The sequence below is a fragment of the Azolla caroliniana genome, unplaced genomic scaffold (genome assembly GCF_043228905.1).
Source record: "Azolla caroliniana isolate FFs.n. ecotype wild unplaced genomic scaffold, voAzoCaro1.0.p SCAF_18, whole genome shotgun sequence".
In the NCBI taxonomy this organism is placed as follows: domain Eukaryota; kingdom Viridiplantae; phylum Streptophyta; class Polypodiopsida; order Salviniales; family Salviniaceae; genus Azolla; species Azolla caroliniana.
Genome location: NW_028230453.1, coordinates 5,423,203 through 5,443,075, shown reverse-complemented (window position 1 = coordinate 5,443,075; position 19,873 = coordinate 5,423,203).

Genomic DNA, 19,873 nt, shown 5'->3' with positions numbered 1-19,873 from the left:
ATGCTTGATAATATAAAACATCTCCCTTTTATTGTGTCTAGCATAACGATCTCCTTGGTTAACCATAATGATTGAACATGACGTTCATCTTGAACATCATTGGATAAATCACTACGAAGCTTGTTTGTTTGTTGTTGCCAACTCTAGTACAAATATCTCTTCTTCAAAAGCTTGTTCTCGTAACAAGTTTCGACGATCTCTTCCACTTTAAAGCTTGTTCTGGTAGGAAGTTGGAGAACTTCAATGGCATGATTCCATGTTGACATTGAGAATGAGACCTCGAATGGCTTCTTGGTATACCTTTTTATAGAATAGCTTGTGTGTGTGTGTGCACGTGTGTGTTATGTTTTTACATTATTACTGGGTTGTTTTTAGTCCTTTAACATTAATATTAGAGATATGATCTAATGTAAGCGGATGATAAGGAGAAAAGAATGATAGATAGAAAGAAGAGAGAGAAAGAAGGGTGCCGAACCACCCGACAACCCCGAGCGAAGGGATCGAGACGGACTTGAGCCTCGATCGGCGTCTCATACCACCGTCGTGGCGTCGAGTAATACTTGATGTTGGCACGCTCGCTACAAGAGTTGAACCACCATGAAACAAAGTCTCGACGTAGTCAAAAGATGATGAAATGAGGGAAGCTAGGCCTCTTATTTATAGCGATACCCAAGGCCCCCAAGCAAGTTCACACTTGGCCTAATGGGTTGTCTCAATCCCGAGATTAAAAGTAATCCTCCCCTTTTTTACACTCTCTTTTAACCCTCACACTTATCCACGTGTATGGAATACTACGATAAATTCTCACCATGGGATATTATATGGTCACCTCACGTTCCCATGTGGCATCTTTTATTGATTTATCCATCCATTTTATTTTAAATTCTCGGATTTCTTTAGTATGTAATTTTTTTGTTTTAACATCGAGAATTCTTTCTGGTACATGTGGTTTAGAAGATAATTCTTCAGAAGTAACCAGAGTTTCAGTTGTAACTGTATTGTCGCCAGAACCTAGAAGTTCTTTTAGACGACTCACATGAAAAACTAGATGAATTTCAACACCATCAGGAAGAGCGAGACGATAGGTTGATGACCCAATGCGGTTGAGGACTATAAAAGGTCCACAAAACCGTGGAGCTAACTTAGCGCACTTACCCTTAGACAATGTCTTAGAATTGTGAGGTACACGTAAAAATACCTTCTGTCCAGGGTTGAATACATGAGGTTGCCTATGATGATTGGCATAAAAACGTGCTCTATCTTGAGCGGTTTTTATATTATCTCATGCAATATGCAACATATCTTGCATATCTCGAAGAAAGTTTTGCGTACTTCGCAACTCATCATGATGTATATTAACATCAATTGGGGCTCGTGGCTAAAAACCATACATCAACATAAAAGGACTATATCCCGTCGATGTATGCTTGGAGCTGTTATTAGCAAACTCCAAAATTGGGAGATAACGTTCCCATTTTGTTCGTTTTGTACCAACGTCTGCTCGAAGCATGTCCTCAATAATTTGATTTACTCGTTCTGTTTGTCCATCGGATTGAGGATGATCCATAGAGCTCATGCTCAATGTAGTTTCTAACTTCTTAAAGACTTGCGTCCAGAAGTCACTAGTAAACTTTGGATCTCGATCACTCACGATATCCATCGGTAACCCATAAAAACGAAATAACTCCTCAACGAATTGGTAAGCCAATTCAGGAGTTGTTATCGTGGTTTTAGTAGCAATAAATTTGGCCATTTTAGTTAGTCTATCAACCACAACCTAGATGGCACCATGACCTTTTTGGGTACGAGGAAGGCTAACAATAAAATCCATGGATATACTTTCCCACTTATTATTGGGAATGTTCAAGGGATGTAAAAGTCTTGCGGCTTTAAGTCGCTCAGCTTTGTTAACCTGACATTGGTGACATTTATTCACATAGTTATGTATGTAAGGACGCATCTTAGGCCAATAGAATTGAGTGGAGATGAGAACGAGTGTACAATGTATTCCAGGGTACCCTGCTGAGGGTGCATCATGGCATTCAAAAATAATTCTCTTTTTGACCTCAGGAAAATCTGGAACACAAACCTTCCCATTACGGTAGAGCAGACCATTAGCAATGTGGAAGAATTCCTTCGAGGATGCGGTGGTGTCTGTTCCAGACTCAACTCTTGCCCAGTATTTTGCAAAATAGCTGTCATCAGGTACTTTCTTCGAAGGTGATCATAGAGATCTGAAGTTATTTCAGTGAAGCTAAGCACGTTAACTTCACGAATGCGACTTAGTGCATCAATGACAGTGTTCATGGAACCTTTACGATATCGTATGGAAAAATCAAAGTCCTGGATGAGATCAACCCATCGTGCTTTATGACCTTTCAGGTCTTGTTGGTCACAAAAATATTTCAAGGACTCGTGGTCCATAGTTACCACAGTAAATTTCCATAAAGATAATGGCACCATGTTTTGAGCGCATGTATAACTGCAAATAATTTCTTTTCTTGAACGGTATATGGACATTGAGCAGAATCAAGTTTCTTACTCTCGAATGCTATTGGTTTACCATCTTGATATAAGACAACACCTATAGCATAATCGCTTGCATCGGTTTCAACCTCAAAAGGTTTTAAAGGATCGGGTAAAAGAAGTGAACGAGCCTTGCACACCAAGTCCTTGAGTTCCTTAAAGGCGAGGTCTAGTGTAGCATTCCAGACAATAGGTTTTGTAGACTTACGCGTTTGACCTTTTAGAAAATCAGTAAACGGCATTGTCAATTGGGAGTAATTACGAAGGGATTTTCACAAAAACCCGACAAAACCAAGGAATGATCGAACTTCTCGAATATTATGAAGAGTGAGCCAAAGCTTGATTTTCTCGATGCGAGAAGGATCAATTTCAACTCCTCATTCGGTTATGAGATTTCCAAGATAAGTAATTGATTTCTTGAAGAACTCACATTTTGAGATCTTCGCATAAAACTGTTTGTCGCGCAATGTTTGTAAAACAAAGTGGACATGTTTAGAATGTTCTTCTAATGTACGACTATAAACTAAAATATCATGCAAGAAAATAACGAAAAAATTTCCAAGTTGTTCTCGGAAAATGTCATTCATTTCTTGTTGAAATGTGGCCAAAGCATTGGTCAAACCAAAAGGCATAACCAAAAACTCATAATGGCCATAGCGCGTACGAAATGCCGTTTTAGGGACATCGTCCTCACTTATACGAATTTGATGGTAGCATGTACGGAGATCAAGTTTCGTAAAATACCGAGCTCCCTGGAGACGGTCAATTAGATCGTCAGCCCGGGGCAATGGATATAAATTCTTGATCGTCACTTTATTCAAGCGTCGGTAATTAATACACATACACCATGTGCCCTCTTTCTTTTTTACCAAGAGAACAAGTGCACCCCATGGAGATTTACTATAACATATATAACCCATTCGTAAATAGTCCTTGAGTTGCTTAGATACCTCATCCTCTTCGGATCGACTTAAGCGATAAGGAGGTATACTTCTTGGTGCAACACCAGGTACAATATCTATACGATGGTCTATATTACGTTTAGGAGGTAACCCATCTAGTAGTTCATTCAGAAAAACATCACAAAAATCATTTAAGATTTCATCAAGTTCTTGTTGTTCAAAATATATTAATTGAACTGAGACATTATCGATATTGTAAACGTGAATGTCTGGATCAAGTACACAATAAAATAGAGTAGAACAAGACAACTCGGATATTGATGGAGAGGAAACAATTGAGAGGGATTGTTTTTTTACACATTGAATAAAATGAGTACAATCGTTCAGTACAAAAGTTATTGAATGATGAACCCAATCAATAGATAAAGAAGAGTTTTTATTATAGAACCAGGGATAACCCAGTATTAAATCAGTGGTACAAAGATTCATTACATGGAAGTCTACTTCCTCTATATAAGTATCAATAGAAATTCCTAATGAATGAATCCCCCCGTTCATGTATTGTACTCTTCCATCAGCCAAGTGCACCGTATAGGTGTGATCACTTACGGTGGGTTGGATTCCCCATATCTGAACCAAACGATCATTCACAAAGTTGTGTGAGCTTCCCGAATCAAACAAAAATTGTACGGGAGATGTATTGATATACCCGTTTGCACGTAGTAAATCATTGGGACCCAATACATAGTGAGGGAAAGAACATTGACAATTACTTAAATAATGTGTATAGACCTGAAGGCCATTAGGAATCTGACCTTTATAGTCTACAACTTTAGCTTTGCTATCGTGCTCTTTCCGTTGGAGCTTTTGACATTGCTCTTTTGTATGACCCTTCTTTTTGCAGAATACGCAAAAAGGATGTTGTCGCTTACAATCGTGATCCATGAATTCGTTGGGTGTCTTCCGTTTCCCAGCGAATTGTGATTGCTTAGTCCCGGGCGCTTTGTTGGGTTTGTTGTGGTCCTTCTTCGAAGTGTGTTGATAGTGAAGAGCTATTTCAACGGCCTCTTCAAAGGATTTTGGCTCCTTATCGTGCACTATCACATGATAGTCCGAATTGGGGATGCCATTGACAAAACAAGTTATTGACCAATTGTCCCCTTCTAGACCCGATTTTTGGATTTGGGTTCTAGCATGGTAGACATAGTCTTCTAGCGAGGAAAACTTCCTGCTAGAGAGGTTCATTAAAGCTTTGTGCTACCTCGGTTCGAGAGGGAGGTTGCAGAAATTGGCCCTTGAAAATTGTGACAAAATTTGTCAAGGTATCGGGCAATTTCCCCAAAGTACGGAGCCCATGCCACCAGGCGGCAGCCTTACCCCCTAGTTCTCGGCCGACATATGCAATCTTCGTACTATCTGGCATGGGATAGAGCTCAAAATGAGACTCCCATCGGCCCAGCCACGTGCAGATTGCTTCTTCGGTTCTTTCCTTTTTTTCTCCCGTAAATAGCTTAACGACAAACGATGGTTCACCCTGTCGCTCATTAGGTCTATTAGTCTCACGTTGTAAACTAATGACACGTGCCTCGAGAGCACTTTGAGATTACTTAAGTTCAGTCATCTGTTGAGCAGTGAAACTAAGGTATTGGCTTATTTGTGAAAAATACATCTCAATGGACATTTGTCCAAGAGGATTTCCTTGAGTTCCTTCTGCTTGAGCGGATGACATCGGGTCGTTATTTTGAGCCATTGAATGATTATTTTTGGCAAAGAAATAGGATAAGGTCAGACAAATAGTCATAACATCATGTCGTGATGTAAACTTATCATGGGCAAACATTAATCGATATCATGATCTCACGTCAATACCCCTCTAGACGTATGAGATGAGGTTGAAGATCAGGTTACTATGGTAACACAAAGGTGTTTTAAAAACCATGGGGGTGACAAATTAATGTCTTTCCCTGATCTCTATATCGATTTTTTCATGGCAGCTCCCCAAGGCTCAACCATGTATGTTTGCATCATGAATAGTTTATACATGAAAAAAATGTTAACAATAAACTATGTTTCCGTGCCCACATATGTGGTTTCGGCTCTTTAAGTCCTATTATGAGGAGCCTGAACTACACTTAGACCTCAAGTCTAAACATGTGTTATAATCATATGTATCAACGATGTTGTATGCTCTTGGTCATATTTGAACTTGAGACCTCGAGAACAAATAGATTAAACACTTGAGCCAACCAAGTAGGTTGCTCTTCTTGAATGTTTAATATTTAATGCATATAAGAGATATGTGAGGCATTTGCCCATATATGGTTTTTTAAAAGAAACATATATGTCAAGAGTCCTTATTTCCCCCTCGTTTACCACAAACTTTGTTGGTACGTTACCTAACCTCAAGTCTCATAATTACAATGGCATACACCAAGTGCAACCTAATGGTCAAGACAAATGAGCCCTCTTTTCGTAGTAGGCTCACGTGGCCCATCACATGGTTACGTCATTACGAATGTCTTTCGTAAGAATGATCTCATGGTGGCATCGTATCCATGTAATGAGGGAGGGATGTTGGATATGTGTGTCATAAGAGCGACCTCACATCAAGTGGGTCAAGCCCTACGTTCTCAACACCATTGTGGCTAAGATTGTTTCATTACGTAACGAAATCGAAGTCACCAACGTGGATGTCAACAATAAAAATTTATTGAAAAAGAGATGATGACAATGCCATTCTCACAAAAATGTGAGGACGGACACCAAGATCCTTTCCCCGAAAAGGAAAACATTCGATATTCAAATCACGTAATAACTTATATACACATATGTATATTATCACATCTATACGATCAAATACGTATACACATGATCACATATACATATATAAAAGAAATCGTAATATAAAATAGCCAAAAATGATGTAATCGAGATACATAATCGAGGCATATACCCTCTACGCACACGAAACATCTAAAAATAAGGGTTAATCATAATACGCAATTGAGGTATTGACCTCATACGCATACAACACCAAACGCATATCATTTACATACAAATCAAGGTAATGACCTCATACGCAAACGTAACATATGTTTGTGAACGCAATACGTAATTGAGGTATTAACCTCGTACGCATACGTCACTAATCACATATAAAATATATATCAAATGAGGTATTGACCTCGTGCACATATGTAAACGTTTTATATAACCAATTAATTACCACTACAACATCATTGAGTTAATGAAAAAACAATTAAATATGACCATATACATGATTAGAATGGAGAAGAAAAAATAGAAAAAAAAACAAGAACGATTATCGCAGTTCCTTTGTTGATCGTTGTCTGTCATGTGTATACGAAACCCAATAAGCTTTATGGTGATTCGAACCCATGACCTCCTCAAAGAAGGCATACAACCCATCCATTTGGATACATTATATTGTATATATTAAATAATAAATTCTATTAATCAATAGGAAATACATATAATAATACTATTGAAATGTCACCACCTTGCATAGGCTAATGCATGATTGCCAAGGGCCATTCTTGCATGAATGCCAAGTGGCGATCATGCATGCCTATGAGGTGGCAAGCATGCATGTATCCAAACCATGCTATATAAACATGTATTTGACTATTGATGAACCATTCTGGTTCAACGCCAGTCTTCGTCATATTCTTGTAAACATTGCTCTCGTTGTTAATACATTATCAAATTCTTCTTATCTCTCTCACATCTTTCGCTTCTCTGTTACCGGCCGGCAAAGGAGTCCAGAGTGGGAAACAGAGAGCTAATTAAGTAGTAGGAATGTGGTTGTAATTAAGCTATGAGTGTGGACGGACGGACCAGAATCGGTATGCCGTTCCGGATCCGGACCGATCCCGAACAGGTGCGGATGGCACCGTTTTGTAATACAGACCGGAAACCTATTTAAAGGCCCCGATACAATGTAATAGAGGGTTGTTAATTAATGAAAGCTTAAGCGTTGTTATCTCTCTGTGTTAATTGTCGTTCTGTCTTAACTGTTATATCTTACGCGTGTTATGAAAGACGATCCTAATAAGTAACTTAACTAAGTCGGATTAAGCGTTGAAGTCTAATCCGGTTGCCGTAACACCCTTTGGTGAAGTGTCTCACGTAGACACCCTGTGTTAGGCCATTGTCCGGCCCGAAGAGTTAACACAGTTTTTGGTGACCACGATTCCTGTTTTTGTAGCGAACGACGGCACGGATGGATGTCTAGATCAACGCACGACCTGGTTACAGATCGAACTCGACGCCTTGCCTAAAGGCAAAGGAGACGCGAGGCTTTCCAGCAAGCGGCGCAGGAAATTAGAGTGGATCGCTCGTTTTCCAACGTAATCCGGAGAGTAGCGGAGGACTCCCTCTGGTTACAGCAAACATCGCACCCGGACGACGGCAGCAGCCTAAGCAGCCTCCGGGAAACCGAATCCCTTCTCCACACGTTGGCAAACGGAGAAGGCGAAGCAGAGGCCTTTTCAGCATATGAATCGGACTCCGAAGGGGAATACAACGTGCACACGAACTACCGTAGCAGCAATGAAACCCCGGGCGGACCGGAGGACGAAGGATCGGATACCTTACCGACACCGGAACCGGAACCGGAAGTGCTATTGCTGGAACCCCCGGAACCAGCAGAAGAAGAACGACCTCCGACACCGGAAGTCGAAGAGGAGAGGCCTCCGTCACCAAAGGAAGAGAAACAACCGACCCCGGAATCAAATCAGGAAAGACCACCGACACCGGAGAAAATTCCGGAACGAGCACCAACACTACCAGCCCGTGCACCGATACCGGACGACGACATGCCGTTCCAGTACTCCAAGTATAGAGATGATCCGGACGCGGAAGCTCATGTTCACGCCTTTGAACAGACATGGGAAGCCAACCATGTGTCCCAGCGATTGACCCCAGAAGAAGAAGAACGCTCTAAGATAGCGGAATTTGGCGTCACATTGGAGGGACCAACAACAAGATGGCGCCGGACACAGGACCCGTCTACCATCAACACCTTTGCAGATTTAAAAGCTAAATTCATGCATTTTTTTCAAAAGGAGGTGGACCAGACCATAATGGTAGGCTTATTTTATACCATCCGGCAAGAGGCAGGGGAGAGCATTCCCCAATTTGTCATCTGGTTTCAACGGATGCATAGTCAGCTTGCCCGTGCACCCTCGGAGGAGGAATTACGGACGATATTCCTAAACGCGCTCCGGGAACCCCTACGCACGGTTTGCACGGTAATCGATTTCCGCACAAGTACCATCGACCAGGTCATTGACCGGGTGAAAGAGATGGAAAAGACAAGCTCCTGGCTCACACTGGGCGCACTTCAACGGGCGTTACCATCCGATGAAGACCTCCGGTTTCGGCAAGCAATACAGTGCACAACCTGCTTGAATTCCGGACACTCGGCTCTAGAATGCACTATGAGAATGCAATGTGTAATCTGTCAATCCAAGAGCCATACGACGGATAGGTGCGAGTATAATCTGTTGACTCGGCAAGCACCGCCCGTCCGACAAATTGAGCCACGCAGCAGTCGGGATGAAGAAGACGAACGCTGGCGGCGAATGGATCGTGACCGACCGGCACAGGATGTCCGGTATGGCGAGCGACGGGAAAATGATGTCTGGTATGGCGAGCGACGGGAAAATGATGTCCGGTATGGCGATCAACGGGAAAATGATGTTCGGTACGGTGATCGGCGAGAGAACTATGACCGGCATAATCGGTACCAGGATTACGATAGACGATACGAACAGTACGACTGGGAGCACTCCCCCGGGTATCGTCAACAACGGGAGGAATACGGCAGATATAACGGGCAACCCCGTCAAGAGTACCGTAATAAGAAGAGCTATAACAAAAAACGGCATTTTAAAAAAGGCGGCTACCCTCGGGATCCGGAACAAGGAGCTCCAAGTAGCCAACCGGTACAAAACCCCGCGCGTATCGTAGGACCTGCCCCGGGTACAACAGACAATGCCGAATCTAGCAATGCCCGGAAAGCCTACTGCTATTACTGCCGACAGGAAGGCCATTATAGTAACCAATGCCTGGTGAAGAGCTATGAAAAACGACCGGCGGTAAATATGGTAGTCCCTAAGGTGGCAGACCTGCAGCAGGTGACCACAAGGTCGAAGGGCATGGCCAAAGAATGGGAGACGCAGGAGACCATCTGGAAACAAGCAACGGAATGGGTAAAGAAAGCAAACGAGCAGAATGTCACAGACTTACAGCAGCAAAAGGAGAACACCGCAGGGTGTCATGATATGGCAAGACTCGAACCCATGACCTTAGGTTATATGGGTCGAGCTCTTGACCATTAGAACATCTATTGTAATACGTAGGATATTATTTTCATTTACATTTTATTATAGGAAATTAGTGTATATTCCAGATTTCTCTGGAACATTCTAGAAGCTTCAGGATTACTCCTGAAAACACTATAAAAGAGGGCACTAGGCATTATGTTGAACCAAATTGGTTCAACGCCAGTCTTAATCCTTTTAGCCGCCGTTGTATATTCTCTTCATATAATAAATATCTTTCTTATCATCACCCTCTCTCTCTCTCTCTCTCTCTCTCTCTCTCTCTCTCTCTTTCTCTCTGTCTCACTCACTTCTCCCTTCTCTCGAAGAAGTTCACACCTCTCGTAGTACTAATCCTTCGTTTAGTACTGATTCCTTCTCTGTCTCAGTACTGTTCATGATAGTTTGAACCAATTTTCCCTACCTTCTGTCTCTCTCATGTCCTACTAATCTTTTATTCCTCTTTTCTTTCATCCTATGGCCACTGTTAGCGCTGAAGAATATCAATCTGTTTTCTCAGAATTTCAATGCTTGAAGGAGAAGTTCCATGCTTTGGAACAAGAAAACCAACGGTTGCTGGGGGATCTTCAGCAAATCTCCTTAGAAAAGCAGCAAACGCAACAACAGCATGGGGAACTTGCGTTACGCGTGCAACAACTCGAAGCCACCATCGTAGCGATGCAACAACACGGGCCCGGAACACAAGGGATTCATAAAGAACCTAAGATTGGCCTTCCCACGAAGTTCGATGGAACGCGATCACAGTTTAGAGGGTTCCTTAACCAGGTACGATTAGTTATTCAAATGCATCCTTCCCGATATCCCACCGATGCATCACGAGTGGGTTTAGTAGGCACTTTGTTAAGTAGCTCAGCGTTGTCATGGTTCGCTCCACTATTAGAAAAGGAATCTCCGTTACTCAACAATTTTGAAGAGTTTCTAGGTGAGTTTAAAGCATGTTTCGGAGATACTGACAGCATCAGGACCGCAATCAACAAAATCCGGCGATTACGCCAAGGTGACCGTCCAGCCTCCGCATACACTGCAGATTTTCGCCTACTCGCCGCCGATATCCCTTGGGATGATCAAGCGTTGATGGAGCAATTCCGTTATGGTTTACGCAACGACGTCAAGGATTTACTCTTGACCTTCCCCGAAGAGCCAAAGTCCTTAACAGAAGCAATCAGTCGCGCGGTGAGATGTGACAACCGCCTCTTTGAGCGACGTTCGAAACGACAGCTACAGATGCCAAGGGCAAGATCAGAGCCCACCTACGCCTCAATGGTAGCAAGACCTTTTCCGAGGGAGTCATATAATGCGCCTCCAACGAATACTCCGACTCCGATGGAGATTGACACTACACGTCGTCGAGGGCCATTATCCGAAGAAGAAAAGCAGCGACGCCGTACAAATCGACTATGTCTTTACTGCGGTGGACCAGGACATATCGCAATAAATTGCCCCCATAGGCCAAGAAGACAGGTAAACCAAATAGTCGCTAGTTCTAATTGTACTAAATCCAAGCCTATTTCAGTAGGGATATCTGATAGTCCTAATAGTACTAATATCCTAGATCTAGCAAACAAATTTGATGTCCTTAGTCAGTTAGAAGAAGAGTTAAACGACTAAGTCCAGCCAAAATAGGAGCCGTTTGGTTGGACAGCCCTAGATCTGTGCAACCCATTAGTGGTTCCATTCCCACTAAGCAAGTTAGTGATGTATTCGTAGCCCAAGTAATAGTTAGTACTAAAAGTACCCCTCCAGTACATGTCCTAGCACTCCTAGATTCCGGAGCTAACTCTTGCTTTATGGATAAGAAATTTGCTCAAGCTCATAAGATATCCCTAAGAAAACTCCAGTGTCCAGCCTCTGTAGTAGTCATTGATGGACGTCCCATTGCTTCCGGAAATATCCTAGAAGAGTCAGAGCCCATTAATATTGTCCTAGATAACTTAGCATGTGTAGTATCATTTAATATTATTAGTATCCCAGAACATCCTATAGTTTTAGGACTACCGTGGTTCGAGTTACATAACCCTGACATAGATTGGAGAACAAGAGAAATCCGGTGTCGACAAACCCAAGGGTCAACTCAGAAGATGGCAACCATTTCGCTACGTCAGTTGCGTAAAGAAGGGCACAAGGAGGAAATGTTCCTCTTTGCAATATCAGTAAACCCCTCCAACACCACTAAAGAAGAATCCACCGTTCAACTTCCCGAGAAGTATCGTCATTACACCGATGTGTTCGATAAAGTACAAGCCAACACACTTCCTCATCATCGACCGTACGATTGCCCCATCGATTTACAACCGGGAAAAGAGCCACCATGGGGACCGATCTACAATTTGTCACCAACCGAGCTGGAAGTCCTTCGGGCCTATATAGAGGAGAATTTGGAAAATGGTTTCATTCGGCATTCGAAATCTCCAGCCGGTGCGCCCATTTTCTTCGTCAAGAAAAAAGATGGATCGCTTCGTCTCGTTGTAGATTACCGTGGCTTGAATAAGGTTACAATCAGGAATACGTATGCTCTTCCCCTTATCTCAAGTCTTTTAGAACGGATCAATGGTGCCAGGTTCTTCACGAAGATCGACTTACGGGGAGCATATAACCTCGGACGGATCCGACCAAGAGACGAATGGAAGACTGCGTTTCGCACCAGATATGGGCACTTCGAGTATACTGTCATGCCGTTCGGCCTCACTAATGCGCCGACAGTCTTCCAGCACATGGCTAATGATATATTCCGAGATCTATTGGATGATTGTTTGATCATCTATTTGGATGATCTACTGGTTTATTCAAAGACCCAAGAAGAACATGATTCTCATGTACTATTAGTACTAAAACGACTTCGAGAACATGGTCTGTATGCAAAGCTAGAAAAATGTAGTTTCGGGTGCAACCAAGTGGAATTTCTCGGCTACATCATTTCGTCAGAAGGCATCTCCATGGACCCAGCTAAGGTCAAAACGGTGGTAGAATGGCAGACTCCGCGTTCGGTACGGGATGTGCAATGCTTCTTAGGCTTTGCCAATTTTTACCGGAAGTTCATACAAGATTACTCAAAGATCGTTCTACCTCTCACACAACTTACCAGGAAGGGACAACCGTTCATCTGGTCTGAAGAAACGGACATGGCTTTCGAGAGTCTTAAAAAAGCATTTACATCGGCTCCAATTCTAGCTCATGTCGATCCGGAGAAGCCATTCATTATCGAAGCTGACGCATCGGATTTTGCATTGGGGAGCATTCTGTCACAACAGGGGAATGATGAAAAGCTACATCTTGTGGCTTTCCACTCACGCAAGTTTGATGCCGCCGAAATCAACTACGAAATTCATGATAAGGAGCTATTGGCAATAGTGGATTCTTTTATGCAATGGAGGCATTTTCTGGAGGGATCCTCTCATCCAGTCACCATATTTAGTGACCACAAGAATCTTGCCTACTTTCAGGATGCTCGTGTGCTGAATCGACGTCAAGCTCGGTGGGCCCACTTCCTCACGCGTTTCGACTTCAAAATTACATATCGTCCGGGGAGGCACCAAGGGAAGGCAGATGCATTATCACGGCGTTCGTATCTAGCACCCTGTCCCGGCGAGCCAGCTTTCGATAACCAAAAACAAGTCATCTTGGGACCGGCACGACTACAAGCAACACAAATCTTTGACATGCCTATGGATTCCCGCGTTATCGATACCATACGTGAAGAATTGAAGACAGATGCGTTCACCCAAGCTATACTAGCACAAATTGATCCCTCTCGAACGTCGTGTTCACAGTCGCAACCACCAGGTACGGACTATCGGCAATTCAAATACCATGATGGATTACTCTTCTTTAAAGAACTTTTGTATGTTCCTAATGGTTCTTGCCGGCTTCGAGTAGTACAAAACTGTCATGACACATATACAGCTGGGCATTTTGGTAGTACTAAAACATTACATTTAGTACAACGATCATTCTGGTGGCCCTGTATGCGACAATTTGTCAAGGATTTTGTTCGGACTTGTGATACATGTTGCAGAGCGAAAATGCCAAGGCATCATCCATATGGTTTATTAGAACCATTACCAATTCCAAGCAAGCCGTGGCAATCCATTGCTCTAGACTTCATCACAGATCTTCCAGTCTCTAAGGGGTTCAATGCGATTCTAACGGTGGTCGATCGATATACGAAGATGGCTCATTTCTTGCCATGTACTAAGGAGATCTCCAGTGAAGACACTGCCGAAATTGTCATGCGTGAAGTATGTCGGCATCATGGACTCCCCGATAGTATCATCAGCGATCGTGGACCCCAGTTCGTGTCAAAATTCTGGAAGCACCTTTTTAACATGCTCAAGGTCACTTGTAACCTCTCTTCCGGCTACCACCCACAAACTGACGCCCAAGCTGAACGAACAAATCAAACGTTGGAGCAGTATCTGCGGTGCTTTCTCAGCTATCATCAGGACGACTGGGCAGATATTCTCCACTTCGCCGAATTTGCCTATAACAACTCTATCCACGCATCCACTAAAGTTACGCCATTTTATGCTTATACGGGATGTCACCCCCGGTGGAGTGTATTTGAAACCCCAGAGGTGTCCACAAATCCGTGCACGGAGGATCGTTTGGAGCGGTTACGCAAGATACAAGCAGATTTATCTACTCATCTCCAGCAAGCTCAACAAACACACAAGGTCTACGCGGATCGTCATCGACTTCCATCTAGTTTTAATATTGGAGATCGGGTGTGGCTGCTACGACGACACATCAAGGCTACTCGCCCATGTGAGAAGTTGGATTATCGGCGATTAGGTCCTTTCCGTATTATTGGAAAGATTAATGATGTCGCTTTTCGTCTCGATCTACCTCCTCAACTTCGGATACATCCGGTGTTTCATAGTTCTCTCTTCGAACCCTACCACGAGAGCACCATCCCAGAACGTCTTATCCAACCTCCACCCCCGATCGAGCTTGAAGATGGGCCGGAGTACGAGGTTGCCGCCATCCTTGATTCCAAGATTGTTCGCAACAAGCTCTACTATCTAGTCGATTGGCTAGGCTATAGTCCCAGCGAACGTACTTGGGAACCGATCGAGAATGTAACCAATGCTCGTGCTCTTCTTGAAGACTTCCATCGTCAATATCCACACAAACCGGGTCCTCAATCCAAGACGACTCGTGACACTCGTCGTTTTAAAGGGGGGATAGTGTCATGATATGGCAAGACTCGAACCCATGACCTTAGGTTATATGGGTCGAGCTCTTGACCATTAGAACATTTATTGTAATACGTAGGATATTATTTTCATTTACATTTTATTATAGGAAATTAGTGTATATTCCAGATTTCTCTGGAACATTCTAGAAGCTTCAGGATTACTCCTGAAAACACTATAAAAGAGGGCACTAGGCATTATGTTGAACCAAATTGGTTCAACGCCAGTCTTAAGCCTTTTAGCCGCCGTTGTATATTCTCTTCATATAATAAATATCTTTCTTATCATCACCCTCTCTCTCTCTCTCTCTCTCTCTCTCTTTCTCTCTGTCTCACTCACTTCTCCCTTCTCTCGAAGAAGTTCACACCTCTCGTAGTACTAATCCTTCGTTTAGTACTGATTCCTTCTCTGTCTCAGTACTGTTCATGACACAGGGCTTGCCGGCGGTAGTCACTCCAAGAACGAGACATGGCAGGCGTTGCAAGAATGCCAGATTACGTTACCACTAGGAAGACGCCTACAACTCGTGCCAAGATTCACGGAAGGACTGAAGACGGCCATGACGGCAGGAGAACCATCACCGGCACCGGTACTCTTCTCGAATCCGGAGGAGGGACCAACAGTGGTAGACACCAGCAGTCCGGTAATCACTGCCATTGTAAAAGGGAAAGAACTCCCCGGCACAATTATAGACGGAGGCTCTGGGGTAAATGTAATAAGCCTCCGAATGTGTGAGGACCTAGGAATCCACGAGTGGGAGCCGTGTCCGTTCTGGTTGCGGATGGACGATACAAGCTCAGTGCGGCCGACAGGATTAATACGGAAATTAGAAGTCACCGTCGGCGGGCATACATTTCACATGTCGGCCGTAGTGCTACAATTACAGGCACAAGGCGCACACCCGCTATTGTTGGGGCGGCCATGGTTGAAAACGGCACATATCAAACAGAATTGGCGAAAAAATATAATTACCTTCCGGCGAGGAAAAGCCAAGGTACGGGTACCAACACAGCCAAGGACGAGCACTGGCAAGGAATGTACACCGTTGTATGCGGAATGCGTCAACATGCTAGAAGGGTTAGCGGACGAAGAAGAAGCTCAATACCTGCAGGAAAACCCGAAGATCATACCCCTCTTCGAAATTGACATTACCGAAGCCGTAGCACCATACTTACCGCAACCGGAAGAGGCGGAAACAGAACCGGATAAAGACGCAATCCGGGAGTTACGGCAAGCGCAGGAAGCGTTGGAACGGGAAATGGCCGTTTCATAGCGCGTAAAAGCATCGCAACTGGAAGAGGTGAATTTAGGCACCACGGACGAAGCAAAACCGGTGCACATCGCCAAGGAGATGAAGTCCGAAGACAAAACGGCGATGATAACACTTCTCACGGAATTCCGGGATGTGTTCGCCTAGTCATACGAAGATATGCGAGGACTCGACCCTCAGTTATACCAGCATCAAGTGCACTTGAGCAAGGACGCAAAACCAGTGGCACAAAGACGGTACCGGATGAATCCCAATTATGCTGCCAAGGTCAAGGAAGAAATCGACAAACTGCTAAGAGTTGGCTTTATCCGTTCGGTAAAGAAAGCGACATGGCTGAGCCCCATCGTAGTCGTACCGAAGAAGAACGGAAAAATTCGAGTTTGCGTGGACTACCGGAAACTCAATGCGGCTACGGTAACGGATGCGTTTCCACTTCCGTTCACAGATGGAGTGTTGGATGCCGTCGCCGTCCATGAGGTCTATAGCTTCCTAGATGGATTCAGTGGGTATAATCAGATCCGGATGCACCCCGACGACCAGGAGAAAACGGCATTCGTCACCGAATGGGGGGTGTTTGTGGCCGTGGTGATGATGTTCGGACTCAAAACGGCACCGGCAACGTTTCAACGAATCATCATGGAAATCTTTGGTGAATATATACTGGCTTTTATGCAGATTTCGCCGTCTATAGCCGGGAGGAGGACCATTTTCAGCACCTCCGTCTTTGTTTAGAAAAGTGTAGAGCGTATCGGCTAAGCTTGAATCCGGCAAAGTGTGTATTTGGCGTGTCCAGTGGAACTTTATTAGGACATATCGTGAGCCAAGAAGGTATTGCAGTCGACCCGGACAAAGTGAAAGCCATATTAGAAGCATCGGCGCCGGGAACGGCAAAGGCATTGAGCCGGTTCTTAGGCCAGATCCGGTGGCACAGCCGGATGCTCCGATACTTGGCCGACCTGGCTACACCGTTGCATGCCGTCGTACATCGGACCCCATTCCAGTGGACCGATACTGAGGATAGGGCGTATAAGGCCCTCAAGGTACTATTGTCGCAGGCACCGGTAGTACAACCTCCAGATTGGAGTAAAGAATTTCACGTGTTCGTGGACGCCTCCAACATCGCAATCGGAAGCGTACTGATGCAGCTTACGAAACCAAAGTGGTACCAGCCAGTGTACTATGCCAACCAGAAGCTATCCCAAGCAGAACGGAACTACTCTACTACGGAACGGGAAGCTCTAGGAATGATCTACAGTGTGACAAAGTTTCGGCACTATTTATTGGGGAGGAAGTTTTCCTTCCATGTAGATCATTCGACACTCCTTTACCTGGTGTCCAAAGCGTCACTCACCGGCAAATTGGCCCGGTGGACCTTATTGTTACAGGAGTTCGAGTTTGAAATATTCCACCGACCTGGTATACAGCATGTCGTAGCGGATTACTTAAGCCGATTAGACGATTAGAGTCCGGAGAGACGGGTGACGGAGTACCGGATGAGTTTTCGGATGCGGAGCTGTTTCGAGTCACTACGGAGACGACAACAGATGAGACAGTGGCCCAGGAAAACAAGTGGCTCACAAATATGCACCAGTTTCTGAGCACACGACTGCCTCCGGAAGAGCTGAACCGGGACGACCGGAAACGCCTGGCGGTACAAAGCCGACATTTCTGCTTACTGCAAGACACACTGTACCACAAGGGCGCTGATGGCATATGGAGACGGGCGGTGCGCAACGATGAAAAGGAACTGATACTGAGGGAAGCCCACTGCGGAGTTGCCGGAGGTCACTATGCCGGAGATGCGACCGCCAGAAAAATATGGCAAAGTGGCCTATGGTGGCCAACGACATTAAGAGATGCGGTACGGTACGCAAAAGAATGTGACCTATGCCAGAGAATGGGCCAGCCAACGGAGCAGGCTCGTATGCCACACCAGCCGGTACTACCACTCAAGCCATTCCAAAAGTGGGGGCTGGACTTTGTAGGACCGTTCAAGCCACCGGCAATGAGAACGGGTAATCGGTACGTTATCGTTGCTACGGATTACTGCACGAAATGGGTGGAGGCCAAAGCTTTACGGGATAACACCGCTGCGTCAACGGCAAAGTTTCTATATGAGTACATCTGGTGTCGTTACGGATGCCCCATTGAATTGATAAGTGACCAAGGGGGGCACTTTCTCGGACAAGTAGTGGAAAACCTAACGACCTTCTATGTCGTGGTCCACAAACGAAGCACACCTTACTATCCACAGGCGAACGGATTAGTGGAATCAACAAACAAGACGCTCCAGAACATCCTTCGGAAGATCGTCAACGAGAACCGGACGGATTGGGACACAAAGCTACATAGCGCGCTTTGGGCATACCGGACGGCATACAAAACGAGCATCCGAACAACACCGTTCCGGTTGGCGTTCGGACTCGAGGCGGTCATGCCAGTAAAATTTCAAGTACCTAGCTTACGGATCTAGCTACGAGAACGGCTGAACGAGAAGGAGTCGGAGACAATAAGGTTGACAGCGCTGTGTGAGTTGGAGGAACAACGGTTGGCCAGCATCCTACATTTAGAATTGAAGCAACGGCGACGGAAAGCATTCGTCGACCGGCACAGGAAAGGTAACGAAAAAATGTTTGCAATCGGCAAACCGGTGTTAGTATTCCAAGCCCGGATGGGCAAGATGCCGGGTAAACCAAGGTTTAGATGGACCGGACCATATTGGCTAACATGGGAGTATAATGGGTCCTACCAGTTGGGGACACTTGCCGGCGAAGTGCTGGGCAAATGGGTCAACGGATTCCGGTTAAAGGCATATAGAGGACCGATGCCTAAGAACCCGTTTGAGCAAAGGACCGACGGCAACCACCAAGACGGCAGAGACGGCAAGCCGGGAACCGGAGAGAATGAGGCCGGTAAGGGTCCGGGAGGACCAACGGACATGTGACGTGACACTAATAATAATAATAACTGAAAAAAAAAAAAAAAAACCAATCATGCAAAAGCGAGGAATGAATGGATGAAAGAGCGTGGAGCGAAAAGGTACGTAGTGGGCATTTAAAGCGCCACCACAGGACATAATGCTATTTTAAGTACGCGACATGCACAAACTCGAAAAAGGCGCTAGAATGCACAGACAAAAACCATTGCGCGTAGAGACCCTCTACTTTCGCGAACCCAGGAGCACAGAAGCACCGAAACGTTGCAAGATCATCAGACGAGAACCTGCGCACAGAGAACCCCCGCCTTCTGAACTCTCTCTTTCTCAACCCCGTTCTCATCACCATCCATCCTCGTCACCGCAATCTGACCCCGACACAGAGATGGACCCGCAAACGTTGTTGGAAGCCGCCAAGACATGGCTAAAGCAACATGGGCTCGAGGGCTTCTTGATGATGATGGAAGTACCGCCACACAAAGAAGCCGACAAAGTGATCAAGGAAATCGATACAGAGGTCATAACGGCAGAGGCGATTTGAGCGTTAACAGGCCTTCTGGAGGGAGGCATACTCACGATCGACAATCCAACCCCGGAGCAACTCATCAGGTATTTTGGTGAGTACTCTCTAGCCAGCAAGGGCTACTGGACACAGGGCGGCGGAGATATGTTGTTCCGCG